This window comes from Pinus tabuliformis, chromosome 5_2, assembly GCF_031772625.1.
Source record: "Pinus tabuliformis cultivar Carrire ecotype Pingquan chromosome 5_2, CPIR1, whole genome shotgun sequence".
Classification (NCBI taxonomy): domain Eukaryota; kingdom Viridiplantae; phylum Streptophyta; class Pinopsida; order Pinales; family Pinaceae; genus Pinus; species Pinus tabuliformis.
The window spans coordinates 905321267-905340891 of NC_142306.1; the positions used below are offsets into that span (position 1 = coordinate 905321267).

General features: G+C 41.0%; 1 pseudogene across 1 annotated transcript in view; it reads left to right on the plus strand.

The window, feature by feature from the left end:
* The window catches only part of LOC149162240 (putative methyltransferase PMT23), a 208881-nt pseudogene that overhangs the window by 34966 nt on the left and 154290 nt on the right, over positions 1–19625 (plus strand). The window lies entirely within an intron of this gene.

The window sequence follows — 19625 nt, forward strand, 5'->3', positions numbered from 1 at the left end:
CTGTTGCATGTCCTCACATAGACTTCATGTTTGATTTTCTACAACTAATTAATTCATGGTGAATTTATTAATTATTTTACAAACAGCTGCTAAGATCAAATTCGAATTTTTACTTCTCTATTTTAGTTTAGGGACTAACTAAAATAGGAAGGTATCCCGAAATGCTATTTATAGCAGTACTAAATTTAGCACTTCTATATTTAGCATTTCTTGTTGCTATTTTCAACACTCCCTCTCAACAAGAAATGGATTATCAGTAACCCCAATCCTGTCTCTGTGGAACTCAAACTTGCATTTTGACAATGCCTTCGTCAAAATATCTGCATCCTGTTCCTCGGTCGAAACATACAGCAACAACATGATCCTCTTGACCACACAGTGTCGAAGATGGTGATACCGGATATAAATGTGCTTGGACTTGTCATGAAAAACTGGATTCTTAGAGAGTTTGATACAACTCTGATTATCGCAGTAGATCACGGTTGGATCCATCCTCTGACCAAACAATCCCACTAGAATCTTCCGCATCCAAATGGCCTCACATGCAGCCTAACTAGCAGCCATGTATTCAACCTCTGCTGAGCTAAGTGCAACTGACCTCTATTTCTTGCTGTACCAGGAAATTGCAGCTGAACAAAGGTTGAAGATTCCTCCAGAAGTGCTCTTTCATTCTGATGGACTCCCTGCCCAATCTGCATCTGTGAAGCCTTGAAGCTTCACTTCCTCTGTCCGTCTGTACCAAAATCCGAACTGAGTGCCTCTGAGGTATCTCAACACATGCTTCGCTGCCTTCCAAAACAGCTTGGTAGGTTGAACCATAGCTTGACTTAGCTGGTTCACCACAAAGCATAAGCCGGGTCGTGTGTTCACCAGATACATAAGTGAACCCACCAGCAGCCGATAAACAGTAGTAGCTACTACCTCACCTGAAGTAGCATCCTCCTTCCTCTAATTCCCAACAAGTGGAGTCTGCATGGGCTTGCACTTCTCCATGTGAAAGCGCCTGAGTATCTCATTGGCATACTTGCCTTGAGACAAATACTTCACCATCTTTCTGCCACACCTCCATGCCTAGAAAGTAGTGCATAAGACCCATGTCTTTCATTTCGAACTCTCTTGCAAGTGTATCAGATGATCATCACCTGTCAAAATCAGATCATCGACATAAAGAACAATGATCAATGGTTTACCTTCTACCATGATGTGGTAAATGTTCGCATTTGCTTCACTCTTAGTGAAGCCCAACCCAGTGAAATAGCTTTCGATCCCGGTGTACCAAGCACGGGGTGCTTGCTTCAGCCCATACAAAGCCCTCTTGAGTCAGCTCACATGCGACTCTCAATCGAAGGTCTCGAAACCCTCTCGCTGCTTAATGTACACCTCCTCCTCAATCTTCCCATTGAGGAATGCTGTCTTCACGTCCATTTGGTGGATCTTCCACCCCATCTGAGCTGATAGTGCCAACATCGATCTAATTGATGAGTACCTTGCTACGGGAGCAAAAGTCTCATCGTAGTCGATCCCCTCGACCTGTGAGAAACCTCGGGCAACAAACCTTGCCTTGTGTTTCTCAACACTGCCATCAGCTGCCTGCTTTACTTTGTAAAGCCATCTGGAACTCACCACTGACTTACCTTGAGGTCTTGGGACAACATCCCACACACTGTTCCGAATGATAGAGTCGTACTCCTCTACCTTGAATGAAGAAGGTTTGGTATCTACACACTCCCCAACCAGGGCCATGTACCCAGTGTACCGCTCGGGTGACCTCCTCTATCTGCGTTGAGAAGATGGCTGCCCCACATTCTTCCGCACATCCAGCATCAACCTGTCAGTTTCCCTTGAGCGTTTCCGCCCATCTTTGGAAGTCTCAGCATGATTGGATGTCTCCACTCCCAGATCATCTGCATGCGGTTGCTCCGCATCAATCTGAGGCTCCTCCTCCTTAGGAATTGAAAGTTCCTCGTCTGCATGCAACTTGAGCTCCCTCTCAAGTGATAATCGCATGGCTTTCTGCTCGTCGAACTTCAAAACCCTGCGTACCACTGTCCTCTGACTGGTAGGCGAGTACACCCGATAGTTGTGGGGTGTATCCGTGTACCCCACAAGTATTCCCAACTCAACTGTTGGATCCAGCGTCTTCCGGGCATCTTTGGTCACATGACAGTAAACTGATGATCCAAATATTCGGAAGTGACTCACATCTGGTCGCTTCCTGGTAAAGGCCTCCATAGGTGTCTTCATCTCCAGTATACCGTGCGGGCTTCTAATCTGCAAGTATACTGCTGTATTGCATGCCTCAGCCCACAAATGCAGTGGTAGGCTTTGGTCATGCAACATCGCTTGAGCTACTCCCACAATTGATTTGTTCTTCCTTTCGGCCACCCCATTCTGCTGTGGGTTATGGGGTGCCGTCAATTCCCGTTTAATTTATTTTGCGGCGCAAAAGTCTTTAAACTGTTGGGAGACATACTCTCCACCATTGTCATTGCACAAGGTTTTTATTTTCTTTCCAGATTCTTTCTCTGCCAAGGCTTTAAACTCATAAAACCTCAAGAAGGTCTGATCCTTCTTTTGCATAAAGTAGATCTAGCATCTACAAGAAAAATCATCAATAAAAATAACATAGTACCTTTGTTTAGAGGTGGAGGCTGTAGAGAAAGATCCACAAACATTTTGAGTGAACTCGCTCCAGGATTGCTCCAGCTCCACTGTCTCGATCCGGAAAGGAAGATTTCGCATTCTTACCCAAGGTACAACCTTTGCATGTATTCGTCTGCTCAAGTTTTCCCTTGGGTAATCCAGTAGAAATTTGTTGCATGATCTTCAGGGCTCCATGGTGCAAGTGGCCCATATTCTATGCCAAAGCTCGCCAACATCTTGGCTCTGCACCATCTCAGCTTTGGAACTCAATGCAACACAGTCGTCTACCTCCAGCTTGTAGAGATTCTTTACTCGAATCCCAATTCGCTTTGTCTGTCTAGTACCGATATGTCTTAGGAATACTTTTTCTTTACTAAAGACTACATCATAGCCTTTATCTTCTAGAATAGCGACAGACACAAGATTCTTCTTCAGACCTGGTACATACTTTACATCAGTCAGGGTGAGGGGAGCTCTATGCTCCCTCTGAAACACAACCATACCTTCACCTGAAGCACGGTACTTTCCATCATCGCCCATCTCAATCCGCATTTGGAGATCCTTCTCCTCCAAGGTACTGAAAAGATTCTTGTCACTTGACATGTGGAATGAAGCTCCACTGTCCAGGTACCACACACATCCCACCATGGATGAAACCATGCATGCGATAAGCGAGAAATCCAACTCAAACTGTGAGGCCAGTGCCTCACCATCAGATCCCTTCGAGGAACCCTTCTTGGATTTCTTCTGTGGACAATTTGTAGCATAATGGCCCACTTCATGACAATGAAAGCATCGCACTTTCGATTTGTCAAACTTCTTCCCACCATGGGAAGAATCGGATTTGGGATGGGATGCCTTCCCTTTCCCTTTCCTCGCCTTACTCGCTAAGGCTAGATTTTCCTCATCATCTTGCTTCGATGAGGATCCATCTCTGGTGCTTCTTCTTATCTCCTCCTGCATCAGATTCGACCAAAGTCGTTCCCAATTTGGCAGTTTTTCTCTTCCATTAACCGAGTCTTGGTAGCTATGCCAGCTCTTAGGAAGACCGAGGAGTGCAAGACTCACCATGTCATCATCAGCGGTCGTGATCCCTACACTTCCAAGCTCATCCCTACAGGTGGTGAGCTTGTTCAGATATGTAGAGATCGTGTCGCCCTTTTCACACTTGATTTTCCGAAGCTTGTCTTTTAGCGCCAACTTCCTTTGATCGCTGCTATTCTGATATAGATCTTTCAATGTTTTCCACATCGAAAACGGCGTTTCCTTCCCATGGAGACTTGAGACTATGTGGTCTCGAACTCCCTCCAGAAGGATTCTCCTTGCTCTAGCCACACATTTCTTCCATTCCGCCAATTGAGAAGAGAAGAAGCTCCAACCAATCAAAAAATAAACTCTTCAATCAACTCCAAAATCTCCCTCAGAAATTTGCCAACGAAATCCCTCAAAATAACCCCTGCAATTTTCAACAATTGTTGAGGAAAAATAGAAGAAAATAACGACCACAATTTTTTTCCAAAAAAAATACAAATCTAGATTCTGCATAAAAACTCTAGGGCTTTGAAATTTTTAGGGAAAAAGAATAGATTTTTGGAGAAAAATAGAACAATAATGGTTGAAAAAATACCTTGATTTTCCTTCTTCATTTTCTAAAGAAAATCAACTCCAAAATCCTCCCAAATCAGCTCTGCAGCAGCGCCTACAAATCTGCATTAAAACACCGGGGTTTTTAAATTTTTTGGGAAAAAATTGATTTTTTGAGGAAATGGAACAAAAATAGATGGAAATTTTTTTCCTTGATTTACTCTCTAATTTTTTTTAGAAAATCAGCTCCAAAACCCTTTGAAATTAGCTATGTAGCAACCCCTCCCCCCCAAAAAAAAAACTCTTCAACTAGTTTCAAAAACCAATGAAGAAAACCCAAAGATGTCTGGGAAAAAAAATTCTTTGAAGTAGCTCGAAAATCTCCCAACCCAACAGCTCTCCAAGACTTCACTCATCTCTTCAAATCTGCAAAAAATCTCCCTCAGAACAACCCTGCAAAAAACTCTCTGAATTCTCCTCACCAAACTCGGCTCAAGAATGGCAAGAGACGAATGAATAGTGTGAGTGAAATAGAGGGGTTGGGGCTATACTAGGTTAGAAATTAGGAGAAAAAATAAAAAAATGATTTTTTTTAATCTTGGGCCTCACGGCTGCAGGCTTTGCGGACCGGCGGAACCATCCTCCGAACTGGTCTGTTATGGTTTGGAGGGTCGGTCTAGATCGAATTTGGCCCCAAACCGATCGAACCGGCAGGTTCAGCGGGTTCCAGTCCAGTTCCAATAACATTGATCCTATACATATATCATCAATCATAGGGGAAGGTGAACAACTCACCCTACACACATGTTAACCATCATGGGGTATTATAGGGGAAGGTGAACCACTCACCCTGTGTAGAAATTCTCACTGTAGATCAACAGATTATGCAATAGACTAAAGCAAAATACAAGATCTACTTCTACACCAAACTTTGCGGAAGCTTAATTAAATTGAACAAGATCAATGAGAACACATATAACTGAGAATGAGAAATCAATCACACATAACACAGAAGAAATAACCCGGGGAAAACCTCAGCCTAAAACCCCAATCTCTGTATTATCATACAAGTGGAAAAATGTTCGAGTTACAAAAAGAATCAGCTTTCAAGCTATCCTGCTCTCTCTGCAATCAAACAATACAGCTCACACACTGAATAGACACTGTATATGTCCTCCTCAAGCCCTCCAAGCCTTCTATTTCCTTGCGCAATTTTTCTTGGGGTCTAATGATGCCACATGTGTGAATTGGCCTCATCACACTTACAAAACCTGAAGAAGTAACTGCGCAATCCTCAAGGAAAGAATTCCTTCTGTATGCAAGATATATTCACAATGGAATATTCTAGCAACTGATAGTACACTGTCCCTCCATCTGATCTCAATTGGGTCTCTATCTGAATTGACATGCATGAGTTATTTATGAGAGAATATTCAATTATTTGAAGTGTAGCAGTTACATGCATGCATGCATTAACTAACTGAACTCACAATTAATTCAACAAACTGTTTGAATTAATCTAACTGGACTTGACTCAGTTAACTGAGCCAACTAATTACAACTCATCCTTATCTCTTTAACTGATGGATAAATTCCTCAATTAATGGAGAAACTGTTGCATGTCCTCACATAGACTTCATGTTTGATTTTCTACAACTAATTAACTCATGGTGAATTAATTAATTATTTTACAAACAGCTGCTAAGATCAAATTCGAATTTTTACTTCTCTATTTTAGTTTAGAGACTAACTAAAATAGGAAGGTATCCCGAAATGCTATTTATAGTAGTACTAAATTTAGCACTTATATATTTAGCATTTCTTGTTGCTATTTTCAACACCCTGTACACAATGCACATATAGGGGAAGGTGAACCACTGACCCTATGGTCGCTCATAGCTCCAAGAAGTACCACAAGCCCCCAGGAGCTCCCAGAGCTCAATGTCCAATTCAAGTGGGACCCTCGTGGGAGGGTCCTTCTACGACTCCAAGTCTCTCTTGGAAGGCTAAGAATTTGACCTTCTCCAAGGGCTTTGTGAGGATGTCAACAACCTACTCATTGTTCCTGATGTGTTGGAGCCTTGTTGCTCCTCGTTGTAGCATATCCCAGATAAAGTGGTACCTGATATCAATGTGCTTAGAGTGGTCGTTGAACACAGGATTCTCTGACAGGGGAATCCCACTTTGGTTGTCGCAATAGATCACGGTGGTATCCAACACGTGCTCAAATAGCTCACTAAAGAGCTTCCTCAACCAAATAACTTCACAACAAGCCATACTAGCTGCAATGTATTCAGCCTCGGCAGTGCTTAGAGCAACCCATTTCTGCTTCTTGCTCATCTAAGAAATCGAAGCAGACTCCAATGAAAAGCAACATCTTGACATGCTCTTTCAATCCACCACCCTACCAACCCAATCAACATAAGTATATCCATGTAGCCTCAAATTCCGGGCAATGTATCTCATCCCATAATTGATTGTGCCACAGAGTTATCTTAAGAGATTCTTAGCAACAATCCAATGTATGTGATGAGGCTCAACCATAAATTGAATCAACGTATTCACAACGAAGCATATATCCAGTCCGGAGTTTACCAAGAATATTAGGGCCCCCACAAGTTGTCGATGCTAGGAAGGGTTTGCCAATTTGGGCCTAACAACACTTCCACATAGCTTCTTGAAGTTGAGTTCCATCGGAGTAGACACAGACTTGCAATCGACCATCCCACATCTCTCTAGTAGTTTCACAATGTATTTTCCTTGAGAAAAGAAAATCTCGCCCGGCTTTTGTCAGACCTCCAAGCCTAGGAAGTATGCATCAAACCTAGGTCCTTCATCTCGAACTCTCAAGTCAACTCCCTCTTGCATTGATAAATGAGAGGGTTTGCACCAGTCAGAAAGAGATCATCTACATAAAGGACCAAAATGAGAGGCATGTCCTTTTCAACCTTGAAGTATAGGTTTGGATCAACATAGCTCCTTGTAAATCCCAACTTCATAAGATAGCTATCAATCCTCTCATACCAAGCCCTAGGGCTTGCTTTAACCCATAGAGGGATTTCTTCAACCTGCATACATGTGTCCTTCGATCTTGTACTTCGAACCCTTGAGGTTGTTCCAAGTAGACTTCCTCCTTAAGTGAGCCATGCAAGAAAGAAGTATTAACGTCCATTTGATGTAGGCTCCATCCTTGAGTGGCAGCGAGAGAAAAAATAGATCAGATAGTGGTATATCGAGCAACCAATGCAAATATCTCATTATAGTCCACCCCTTCCTTTGGAAAGAATCCCCGAGCAACAAACCTGGCCTTATATTTTTCAGCACTCCCATCGGCTCCATGTTTGATTTTGTAAATCCATTTAGAAGTGACCACAAACTTGTCCTTGGGTCTAAGCACCACGTCCCAGACATCATTCTTCATGATCAATTCATATTCCTCATTCATTGCATCTTTCCAAACTTTGTGCTTTACAGCTTCTTCGAACGTGCATGGTTCAACTTGAACAAGAGTACTCATAGAAGCCAAGTACTTTTGATACTTGTTTGGCTTCTTACTTTCACAAAATGTCCCTCTTGGAGCAATATGTCTTTCAACATCTTCGAGAGTATCTTTGAGCCATAGAGGTCTTTTCCTTGAGGTAGAGGAATCACAAGGAGATGTAGAAGAATCACTAGGAGGTGTATCAATAGGATCCATCGGGCCATCAACATCAAGCATAGGCTCATTTGTCGGAGGTTCTCTTTGTTTTTCAACAACATCATCTTCGTCCTTTCTTAGGATAGGAAGATCTCTTACTTTCCCAAGGGCAGTGTCTTCATCAAAGGTAACATCACGACTCACTTCCACATCTCTTTGACCAGGCACATAGAATCTATATGCATTTGAATTTTCACTGTAGCCAACGAATATACGCTTCTTCCTAGATGCTTCCAACTTGTTTATTTTCTTTTTAGGCACATGAAAATACACAGGACAACCAAATATTCTAAAATGAGAAACATTGGGTTTCTTACTAGTGAAGACTTCCTTAAGTGTCTTCAAATCCAGTGCTTGATGCGAGCTCCTATTTTGAACATACACGACAGTGTTGGCAGCTTCTCCCCATAAGAACTTTGTTAGGCCTTGATCATGGAGCATGACACGAGTGGCTTCCATGATTATCCGATTCTTCCTTTCAACGACTTCATTCTGCTCAGGAGTGTCTGGAACAATTGTTTCCTTCTTAATGCCAACCTCTCTGCAAAAGTCATTGAATTCATTTGATTCATATTCAGTTCCATTATCTGTTCTCAATATCTTGATCTTCTTCCCTGTTTGATTTTCCACCACTGCTTTGAAAGAACAAAACCATTTGAACACTTCATCCTTCTTCTTTAAGAAATAGATCCATGTTTTGCATGAGAAGTCATCCACAAAGATTTCATAATATAGGTATCCTCCCAATGATGTTATGGGCAACATACCAGATAGGTCATAATGGACCAATTGGAGAATATCGGTGGTCTTGCTTTCACTAGAAGGGAATGGTCTCTTTGTATGTTTCCCAGCTGCACAACCCTGACAAACACCTTCATGGTTCATATTGAACACGGGCATCCCTGTGACCATCTCCCTTACCCTAGGTAAGACTTTGTAATGTAAGTGGGCGAACCTTCGGTGCCATAGCTCAGATTCAAGAGAAGTATCACTAGCCAAAGTTCCCAAAGGACTTCCTCCAACTTGATAGAGACCATCAACCCTAAATCCAAGAGTAAATGCATCTTTAGGGTTTCTTTGCCAAATACGTACCTTTCCATCAATGAATGCTACCTTGAAGCCTTTATCTTCCATCACAAAAATAGACACCAAGTTCTTCTTCAAATCAAGCACATATAACACTTCTTGTAGATGAATGGTTTGACCTTGATTCAAGTGAAGAGTGACAATGCCTATATGTTAATTTATGGTATGTTCTATGCTTAGTGCAGTTTACTTCGATTTCTTCTTATTAGCCACTATTTACCAATCACATAAACATAAAGTAAAACACTGATAGAACATTAATAGATCGACATAAAACAAGCCAAGACAAAAGACACAAAATGTGGCGGCTAGCCAGGGACAAACCCCAATGCGGGGAAACCCTTTGATCAATTCTTCTTTAATCTTCAATAGTTCAACAGAGAGAAATAGTACATTTCAGAAATCTATAATTTTATGACAGCAGCAACAAACCATAAATCAACAAAGTCAAATTTAGTCAAACAACCCCCGATTGACCTCTAGTCAACCTTGAAGAACTCGGTCTTCAACAACAAACATCGGTAGCCCAAAACAATCCTTGGTCAACGGTCAAAACAACAGTCAAAGATCAGGAGTCTGTGGTCAACCCAAACCAGTCAACGTTGGTCAACGCAACACCCAAACAGCGTGCATAGATTAGCCCTTGGTCAACGCAACCCTAGAAAAGTCAACGCTGCCCAGAAGTCAACGCTGCCCTAAAATCAGTCAACATTGCCCTAAACAGAAAATGCGTCCTTCTTCTTGGATGTGTGAGAGAATCTGCGCCTTCACTGGCCTAATGAGATGAGGAGAGAGAAGATGAGTTGAGATGGGTTGAGTGAATAATGACTCAACCTCACTTGTACTTATATGATGTGTTGGGCATGTGTGCCACACATTTCACTGCTGGCCGACCTTGACAATTTGTCAAGTAAATACAATAAATTCATATCTCCATAAATACTTGTCGGAATCGGATGATCGTTAGATCAATCCTACACCTCTCGACGAGAGGAATAAAGGAAAAATATCAGCTGCCATAAATAAGATGACCCACATGGAGTTTGCCCTAGTTTCCAATTTTAACACTATCCCTTTCACAGGATAGGTGGAATTACGAGAGGTTTGTCATCTTCAACCTTAAAGTAAAGGTTAGGGTCGGCTTCACTCCTAATGAATCCCAACTTCATCAAGTAGCTATCGATCCTCTCATACCACGCTCAGGGTGCTTGCTTCAACGCATAGAGGGCTTTTTTCAACCTGCACACATGAGATTCCCGATCATGAATCTCAAATCCTTTCGGGTTGTTCCACATAGATTTCCTCTTTGATTGAACCATGCAAGAATGCGGTCTTGACATCTATCTGATGTAGGTTCCATCCTTGCGAAGCAGCAAGGGCTATGATTGAGTGGATGGTGGTATATCGGGCAACAGGTGCAAATATCTCGTCATAGTCTATACCTTCCTTCTGAGAGAAGTCATGAGCGACAAAACGAGCCTTATACTTTTGAGCACTTCCATCAGCCCATGCTTTATCTTGTAAATCCATTTCGAAGTGACAACTGCTTTGTCCTGGGGTCTGGGGACCTCATCCCAGACATCGTTCTTCATGATGGACTCATATTCCTCAGTCATAGCGTCCTTCCATACTTGATGCTTGATAGCTTCTGCGAACGACGAAGGCTCATTTTGAATGATCGTGCTCATGATGGTCAAGTATCCCTGATACGTGGCCGACTTTTTACTTTCACAGAAAGTCCCTTTGGGTGCAATGTGTCCTTCGGCATCATCAAGTGTCCCCCTGAGCCATGAAGGCCTCTTCCGAGAAGAGGAAGGCTCTTGCAGAGGGGGATCAATAGGATCCATAGGTTCTTCCACATCGGGCATCGTCTCATCTTCCTTTTCCTCTGGTTTCCTGGTGTTAGCTTCTTTAGATTCCATTAGAGTAGGAAGATTGTCAACTTTGCTAAGAGCCATATCTTTGTCAAAGGTGACATCATGGTTAATTTCGACTTCCCTTTGACCAGCTACATAGATTCTATAGCCCTTAGTATTTTCGCTATGGCGTACGAAGATTCCTTTCTTTCCAGATGCACCCAATCTATTCCTTTTCTCTTTTGGTACATGAAAATATACATGACTTCCAAAAATTCTAAAATGAGATACGTCAGGTTTCTTACCAGTGAACATTTCTTCAAGAGTCTTGGAACCCAATGCTTGATGAGGGCATCAGTTTTGCACATATACAACGGTATTCACAGCTTTGGCCCATAGAAACTTCGGAAGTCTTTGATCATGGAGCATATCACGGACAACTTCCACAATCGTACGATTCTTTCTTTCCGCCACACCATTTTGCTCAGGAGTATATGGTGTTGTAGTCTCCCTCTTAATGTCAGCCTCTTTGCAAAAGTCATGGAACTCATTGGATTCATACTCAGTCCCATTATCAGTCCTTAAGATCTTGATCTTCTTTTCGGTTTGATTCTTGATCAAGGCTTTGAAGTGAGGAAACCAGGAGAACACTTCATCATTCTTTTTCAAGAAGTATATCCAAGTCTTGCGAGAATAATCATCTGTAAAAGTGAGGTAATATAAATATCCTCCCAAGGAGTTCACAAGCATCATACTAGATATGTCTTAGTGAACCAACTGCAATATATCAGAGGTCTTGCTATGGCTTGAGGAGAATGTTCCCCTTTTGAGCTTTCCTTTGGCACATCCTGGACATACACCTTCTTGCTCTACTTTGAACTCGGGCATCCTTGTCACCATTTGTCTCACATCGGGTAGAGCTTTATAATGAAGGTCAGCAAATCTTCGATGCCATAGTTCGGATTGAAGTGATGTGTCACAAGACATGACATCTAGCGTACTTCCTCCGACCTGATAAATGAATCAACTCGAAACCAAAGAGTGAAAGCATCTTTAAGATTCTTCTTCCATACACATACCTTGCCATTGATGAAGGCCACCTTGTAGCCTTTGTCTTCCATTGCCGAAATGGACACCAAGTTCTTTTTGAGATCAGGTACATATAGGACTTCTTGCAAATGAATTGTATTATCCCGATTCAATTGAAGAGTGACATTCCCTACGCCTTTCACGGAATATTTTGAGTTGTCCCCAAGAACAATTTCCAAGTTGGTATCCTTCTCTATTAGATTAGAGAGAGCTTCTTTGTAACCAGTGAAGTGCCTTGAGGCACCACTATCAATAAGCCAATTTCTCAGCGAGTACAGGGGAGCAGTAGTAGAGAGGGCTGCTGGTAGATACTATTCATCTTGCTTATTGTTAATAACGTTAGATTCATACCTGGAGTTTCTCGCCATCTTGGAGAGTTGACCACTTCCTTGATTTCCGGCATTCTTCTTTCCTTTGCCATTGAAGCTGCCATTCCTTTGGTTGCCTCGGGAGTGATTTTGATCATCGTCACGATGTGAGTCCTTTTTATCAAGGCACTCCCTTGCATAGTGGTCCATTTTGTTGCAATTGTAACATCTTCCTTTTCTTCCACCCTTCGGTCCGACCTTTCCTTTATATTTAGCCCCAAAATTGTTTCTCCTTTTAGCATGAGAGGAGAATGCAACGGGATTTCCTCTAAGTGCAAGCATTTCTTGCTCTTCCATCCTTGTTTCTTCTTGAATGCATCTTGCCATCAATTCCTCAAATCCAGGAATTACATTATTGTTGAGAAGAGTGGTTCTGAATATATACCATTCAGATGGGAGCCCTTCGAGAGTTGTGATGCTCAGTTCCCTGTCAAGAATGACTTCGCCAATTGATAGGAGATCATTCTTGATCACAATGATCCTTAAGAAGTATGCTTGCATACTCTCATCTTTTCCCTTCTTAATTTCCTTAAGCTTATTCTTAAGGAACAAAACTTGATTTGCATCATTAACTTTAAATAAACTTACTAGTCTATCATAGATTTCCTTGGAGGTGGTCAGCTCAGAAACATAGGCCACCAGGCGCTTGTCGATAGAGTCCCAGATGATCTTCTTTGCTTTGACTTCTCCCCTGGTCCACTTGTTCCTAGTAGTAGCAGATGCATTTGATGGAGGCTCAACGATTCTGCCTTTCACACGGTCCAACACTTCCTGCTCTTCTAATGTCAGATCGAGAGACATCTTCCATCCGTGATAGTCAGACTTCTCACGGAGCTTGTCTTTAGCGGGGAAGTGTGATGAGGACCCCATGAAGTCTTTGAGATTGCTTCAACAGCCTTTGGTGATTGCTCTTGCTCTTGCTCTTGCTTGGGTTTTGTCTTCACCTCAGCTCTGATACCATGTTAATTTATGGTATGTTCTATGCTTAGTGCAGTTTACTTCGATTTCTTCTTATTAGCCACTGTTTATCAATCACATAAACATAAAGTAAAATGTTGATAGAATATTAATAGATCGACAGAAAACAAGCCAAGACAAGAGACACAAAATGTGGTGGCTAGCCAGGGACAAACCCCAATGCGGGGAAACCCTTTGATCAATTCTTCTTTCTTCAATAGTTTAGCAGAGAGAAATAGTACAAATTCAAAAATCTATAATTTTATGACAGCAGCAGCAAACCATAAATCAACAAAGTCAAATTTAGTCAAACAACCCTAGATTGACCTATAGTCAACCTTGAAGAACTCGGTCTTCAACAACAAACTTTGGCAGCCCCTGGTCAATGGTCAAAACAACAATCAAAGATCAGCAGTCTGCGGTCAGCCCTAACCAGTCAATGCTGGTCAACGCAGCACCCAAACAGCATGTGCAGATCAACCCTTGGTCAATGCTTCACAAAACAACCCAGCACTTGGTCAATGCATCCCTAGAAAAGTCAATGCTGCCCAGAAAGTCAACGCTGCCCTAAAATCAGTCAACGCTACCCTAAATAGAAAATGTGTCCTTCTTCTTGCACGTGTGAGAGAATCTGCTCCTTCACTGGCCAAATGAGACGAGGAGAGAGAAGATGAGTTGAGATGAGATGAGTGAATAATGACTCAACCTCACTTGTACTTATATGATGTGTTGGGCATGTGTGCCACACATTTAGCTGCTGGTCGATCTTGGCAATTTGTCAAGTAAATACAAATAAATTCATATCTCCATAAATACTTGTCGGAATCGGATGATCGTTAGATCAATCCTACACCTCTCGACAAGAGGAATCAAGGAAAAATATCAGCTGCCATAAATAAGATGACCCACATGGAGTTTGGCCCTAGTTTCCAATTTTAACACTATCCCCTCCAAGTATGATCTTCAAATTAGTCTTCTTTTCAACCAAATCTGAGAGGGCCTCCTTGTACCCAGTGAAGTGCCTTGAGGCTCCACTATCAATCAACCAATGATCCATAGTATCCAGAGGAGAGGCAGTAGATAGAGCAGAGATAAGATAAAAATTCATCTTGTTTTTCTACAACATCACTTTCATCATACCTAGTATTTCTCGTCCTTTTGGAAGGTCGACCATTTCCATTTCGAGTAGTGGGAGCATTTCTCTTTCCTTTGTTGTTGAACCTGTTGTTCCTTCGATTGCCATTGCATTTGAAATTGTTGTGGTTGTTGTTGTCATCATCCCTTGGAGTATTCTTCTTGTGAGGACACTCTCTAGCATAATGGTCGAACCTGTTGCAATTGTAGTACCTTCCTTTTCTTCCTTCCTTGAATCCCTTCTTGAATCCTTGACCTTGTCTTCTTGGACCAACATTATTCTTAATCGTTTCATGAATAGAGAAAACAATAGGTTCATTTCCATTTGAGGGCTTGTCTCTCTCCATCATCCTAGTCTCCTCTTGAGTGATTCTAATCAATAACTCATCGAAACCAAGTATCCTGTTATTGTTGAGAATAGTAGTGACAAATACATCCCATGGTCTTGGAAGCTCCCTCTGAGAAATAACTTCTCCAATAGGTAGCAAGTCATTCTTGATTGGAGTTATTCTCATGAAGTAGGATTGAATAGACTCCCCTTTATCCATCCTGATATCCTTAAACTTGTTTTTTGAGAAAAAGGATTTGATTTGCATTGTTCACTTTGAACATCCCAACCAACTTACCATATATCTCCTTAGAAGTTCCCAAATTAGAAATATAGGCAACCAATTGCTTTTGAATAAGAGTCAACCAAATTTTTTTTTGCTTTGACTTCCCCTTTTCTATATTTTGTTTTAGCAACAACCGATGCATTTGAATGAGGCTCCACCACTTTTCCCTGCACATAGTCCAATACTTCATGCTCCTCCAAAGTCAGGTCCAAAGTTATCTTCCATGCATGATAGTCAGATTTATCATTGAGCTTGTCCTCAGTCTTGAAGTAAGATGTAGATGCCATGGGGACTTGTCCAATAGATCTCTCTTAGCGATTGACATGTAGAGGGTGCAAGTGAGTTGCACACATGCAGATGTGTTACATGTGACATGCATGAGATGTGCATGTAAAACAAGTTAAATTTATGACTTGTACTTGAGTTTAAGTAAAGAAAGCTAAAGATAGGATAGTTAATTAAAGTAAAGTCACTTATCTTTTGTTAACTTGACGAGCTGATTTTGGCCGTCAATCTTAGATTAGGAAAGTGATAAATTAAGCCTAAGTGTTGAGGCTAAGATACAACAACAACACAAGATTAAGAGGGGCTTCTCAATGAGCATATGCTGGGTCCGAGAGAGTGCAGAGAGACTGGTAATCAGTTTTGTATTTTCTCAGTTGGGCCATTATCCCTGGTATGAGAGCCTAAGTAAATTCCATATAAATTTATTAATGAAGCACTGTTGATTGGGCAAAAATCTATTTATGTGTATGTGATTCAGATCGAGTTTTGTTTTTGCTTCCACTATATTTTTGGTGTTAGGAAGCTGGCTGTGTATTTGTTAAGTTAAAAATTGTTGGGAATCAAATACCAAGTGCTGGGTTCGAAAATTCTAACATGCTATCTGAGCCCTAACTCTGAATCGATCTCGAAATTATAGGTGTCGGGTTTGTACCAGATAGTTGAAGTCAGGTTGGCTGTGATCATACGAACGAGATTTTTTTTTTAGGGGCTGAGATGATTTTTTTTTTTTAAAGGTAATTCTTTTTTTTTGAGTTGGAAAAAAGCGAAGGATTTAAGAAAAGGGGAAAAGAAGGAAAAGGGACCCATTTAAAAATAAATAAATAATAACATAAAAAGGGGCGCAGGCCTGAGTGAGGTAGCGGGTCAACTAGTTATTAATAAAAATTAACTATTGTAAGGTTGACAAGGATGACTACTGGGTTCCATTATGAGGACAACTTGGACAGGGCAGAATATTTTTAGCCCATGGAAGGAGCAAATTGTTTTGTTATTTGAGGAGCAAGAGTTGTGGGACATCATGGGGAAGGTCGTCGGTTGGCTGAGTTTAATAAGAAGAATGTGAAGGCCAAGAGAATAATCCTGGACTCCATTAAAGACCATATTATACCTCATGTGACAGGGAAGAAGTATGCCTTTGAGATGTGGGCATCCTTAACCAAGTTATACCAGAGTACAAACCAAAACAGAAAGATGGTGTTGAAAGAGAAACTGAGAAATGCCAAGATGTCTAAAACTGACACAGTTGCATCATACCTAACCAAGATCACTTAGATTAGAGATGACTTGTCAGCCGTGGGGGAAACTATTGATAGTTTTCTACAAAGTACATTAAGCTTTCTGCTAAGTACATTCTGTTCCATTCAGTTTTCTGCAAAGTACATTCAATTTTCTGCAAGTACATTCAGTTTTCTACATAGAACTTTCAAGTTTCTGCAAATAATTTTTTAAATTTCTGCATAGAACTTTAAGATTTTAACTGTATGTCTCTCTAGATTCTAACAAACAGGGCTAGACATCTCTCGTTGAGATAATGGAAGAAAGAGGACAACGATGCTGTAGAAATTTTTGTATACTACTTTTATTGCAAATTCATAAATTTCACCTCTCAATAGAGATTTCCTCGATCTGATCCCTGAGAGCTTTCAGCCTTAGGGTTGATCTCAAACATATAATTACAGCAGTGAAAAGCAATAAACATTTCAGTTTTCTTTAGTCAATATCACTAGGAAGCTCAAGAAAAAAGATATCAAACTAGTGTACTTCAATGTCAACAAGTTACAGACCTTGGGATACACTTTTCCATGCATACAACAGATTGAGATAACTTTATTTCAGCAGATTTTACAGCAGTAAAAATGGCCCCGTTGTTTTAAAGATATATGTTAAATCACTTAATAATTTCAGCACTATGTTATGTCAAATCAACATGAACAGAACTGCTGGAAATTACCCAGTCAAGAAGATGATACAAGCTGAAAATTAAACCTGCAAGTACACAATTCTTGGACAGCTGAAAACTTCATTTTATATAAGAGATGAAGTACATGTACACACTCACAAGTTGCAGCTTTTCTCAAACCAGTACAATTTCAAGCTCACCTAACCCTAGCTAGTGAATCGGAGTAAGCCCTAGCTACCAACTCCTAACTAGGAATCACTCCTGAGTCCTAACGAAAGCTGGCCGCTCCACCAAAATTCCTCATCAAGCTAGCATCATCACTGACAAGTCCTCCTTGGCTCAAGCAAAATGCCTCCTCTTCTCCTTGTCAACAAGCATAACAAGTAGCGCTAGGGTTTCCAAATCCCTAGTCTTCTGCTTTCTCAAGAGCTACAAGATACAATGCTATCTTTATCCGACTAGAGTTTATGACAAACCATAGCTTCGTTGCGTCCTTACGGTGAAACCTTAACTCTATTATATCTCTTGAATTTCTCCAAGAACCATGGTGCACAAAGACACAGGATGATAATACAGAGAGTAGTACACAAGAGAGAGGAACCATTGTGCTCCACTACTCACATCTCTATTACAAGTGTCTGATGGTTGAATTATATGAATGAACTCTCTCATTCCTGTGTTTATATGAGAGTTAAGGGAGATCAACAATATAATAGTGGTCCTAATCCACTACAAGCAACCTATCCTCAAGAAGATAGGTCCACATGTGAAGAAATCTCTCTACAAGTGATGCATGTCAAGCTCCAAGGTGAAGATGCCCAACGAGCAAGGCTCCAATTCATGAATTCTCCTCAATAAGGTATAACACTCCACCTCCACAAACCTTCAAAGCTCCATTGCTTGTCATACACCATGTGCTCCTTTGGGTCCACCCCACCTACATTATCATTCCCTCAATATAAGTGTCCCCTAGTCACATGCAAGTCTCCATACGAGTAATCAAGTGTGCCCATGTCATCTATGGTTCAATGCCCTTCTCTGGGATGCTCAATGCTCCTCCAAGCAAGCCACCCACTCTCCATGTGTGTATTGTGAAGAATGTCATCATGTTGTCTGAGGTTATGATGTTTCGAAGAAGAATGACACATAAGCATCCACACAAGGTATTGAAATTAATGAGCAATCCACCCGGCATGTCTGTCCATCAAAGAACAACCAAGGGCCATCATCCATACACGACGCACCCCATATGACCCCTTGGGGTCTCTACATTCATGGCAACTTGTTTGTTAGAGGCTTAGCTTGCTTTCCCATACTAGAAGCACTAGATTATATTTCTCTGACATGCTTGGTTTAATATATGTCATGGTTAAATTTAGATGAATATTTATATAACTAAAGCTTCTATGCTAGGTTTTGAATAAACATGTATGCTTTGAGTCATTGATAAAACCTCAAAATAGACATATTCTGTAATTGATTCCTCCAGAACTCCTACATCCATAGAATGTGGTGGATATATTTTTTCCGTCTTTTTATCATTGTAATTTCAGAAGATTTTTTTTGTAATCTTGCCATAGTACAATTGTGCTTGAATGACTGATGATGTAGATTTTCCTTGAAATTCTGCAACTGCTTGAATGAACGAACTGAAACTAACTTCGATACGCAAAGACACAAAATTTCTCTACTCTAAATAAGAAGCGTAATAGAAACAAAGATAAAGAAACAGAGTCACACAATAACACAATAAATTTTTCCTGGGAAACCAACTGGGAAAACACACTTCTTTGCTTGAGAATTTATTGATAAAGTTTGAGCAATAGATCTTTTACAAGGTAATACAGTTTCACTAGAAAACACACTTGTTTTCCCTGCTTATGCTAAGCTTGAAACACCCTGCAAATAACCCTGATCCAGCTCCTCTTTCCTTGCGCAGTTTCTCCCTATTTCCTAGCGCAGAATAGGCTTCTGTTCTTTAGGAATTTACTCCTAAATCCTAGTGCAAACCTGCAAGAAATTCTCTCTCTCAAATCTGCGTATAGGATTCTCCTTAATATGCTCTCCTAGCAAGAAGCTCTCCTCACACAAACTTGTGCAAACAATAATGATACAATTGTGCCTTTTGTCCTCCTTTTAAGCAATTCGATCATGCTATATCTGGCAAACCCAATTTTAGAACACGAGTTGAGTTTGACTTGTTAACTAAGTCAAACTGACTCTTCAACTCATCCTTGCCTCAATTAGAACTTGAAGCTCCCACTTGTACTCTTCTAAATTTGAACTCGCACTTGGAGAACAACATAACTGAGCCTCCAACTCTGCGCATGAATAAATTGCTCCATGAACTCGTCCTATCACCACAAACTCGTGCATGCTAAAGGAAGGACTGATCATGGTCTTTCTTGACTA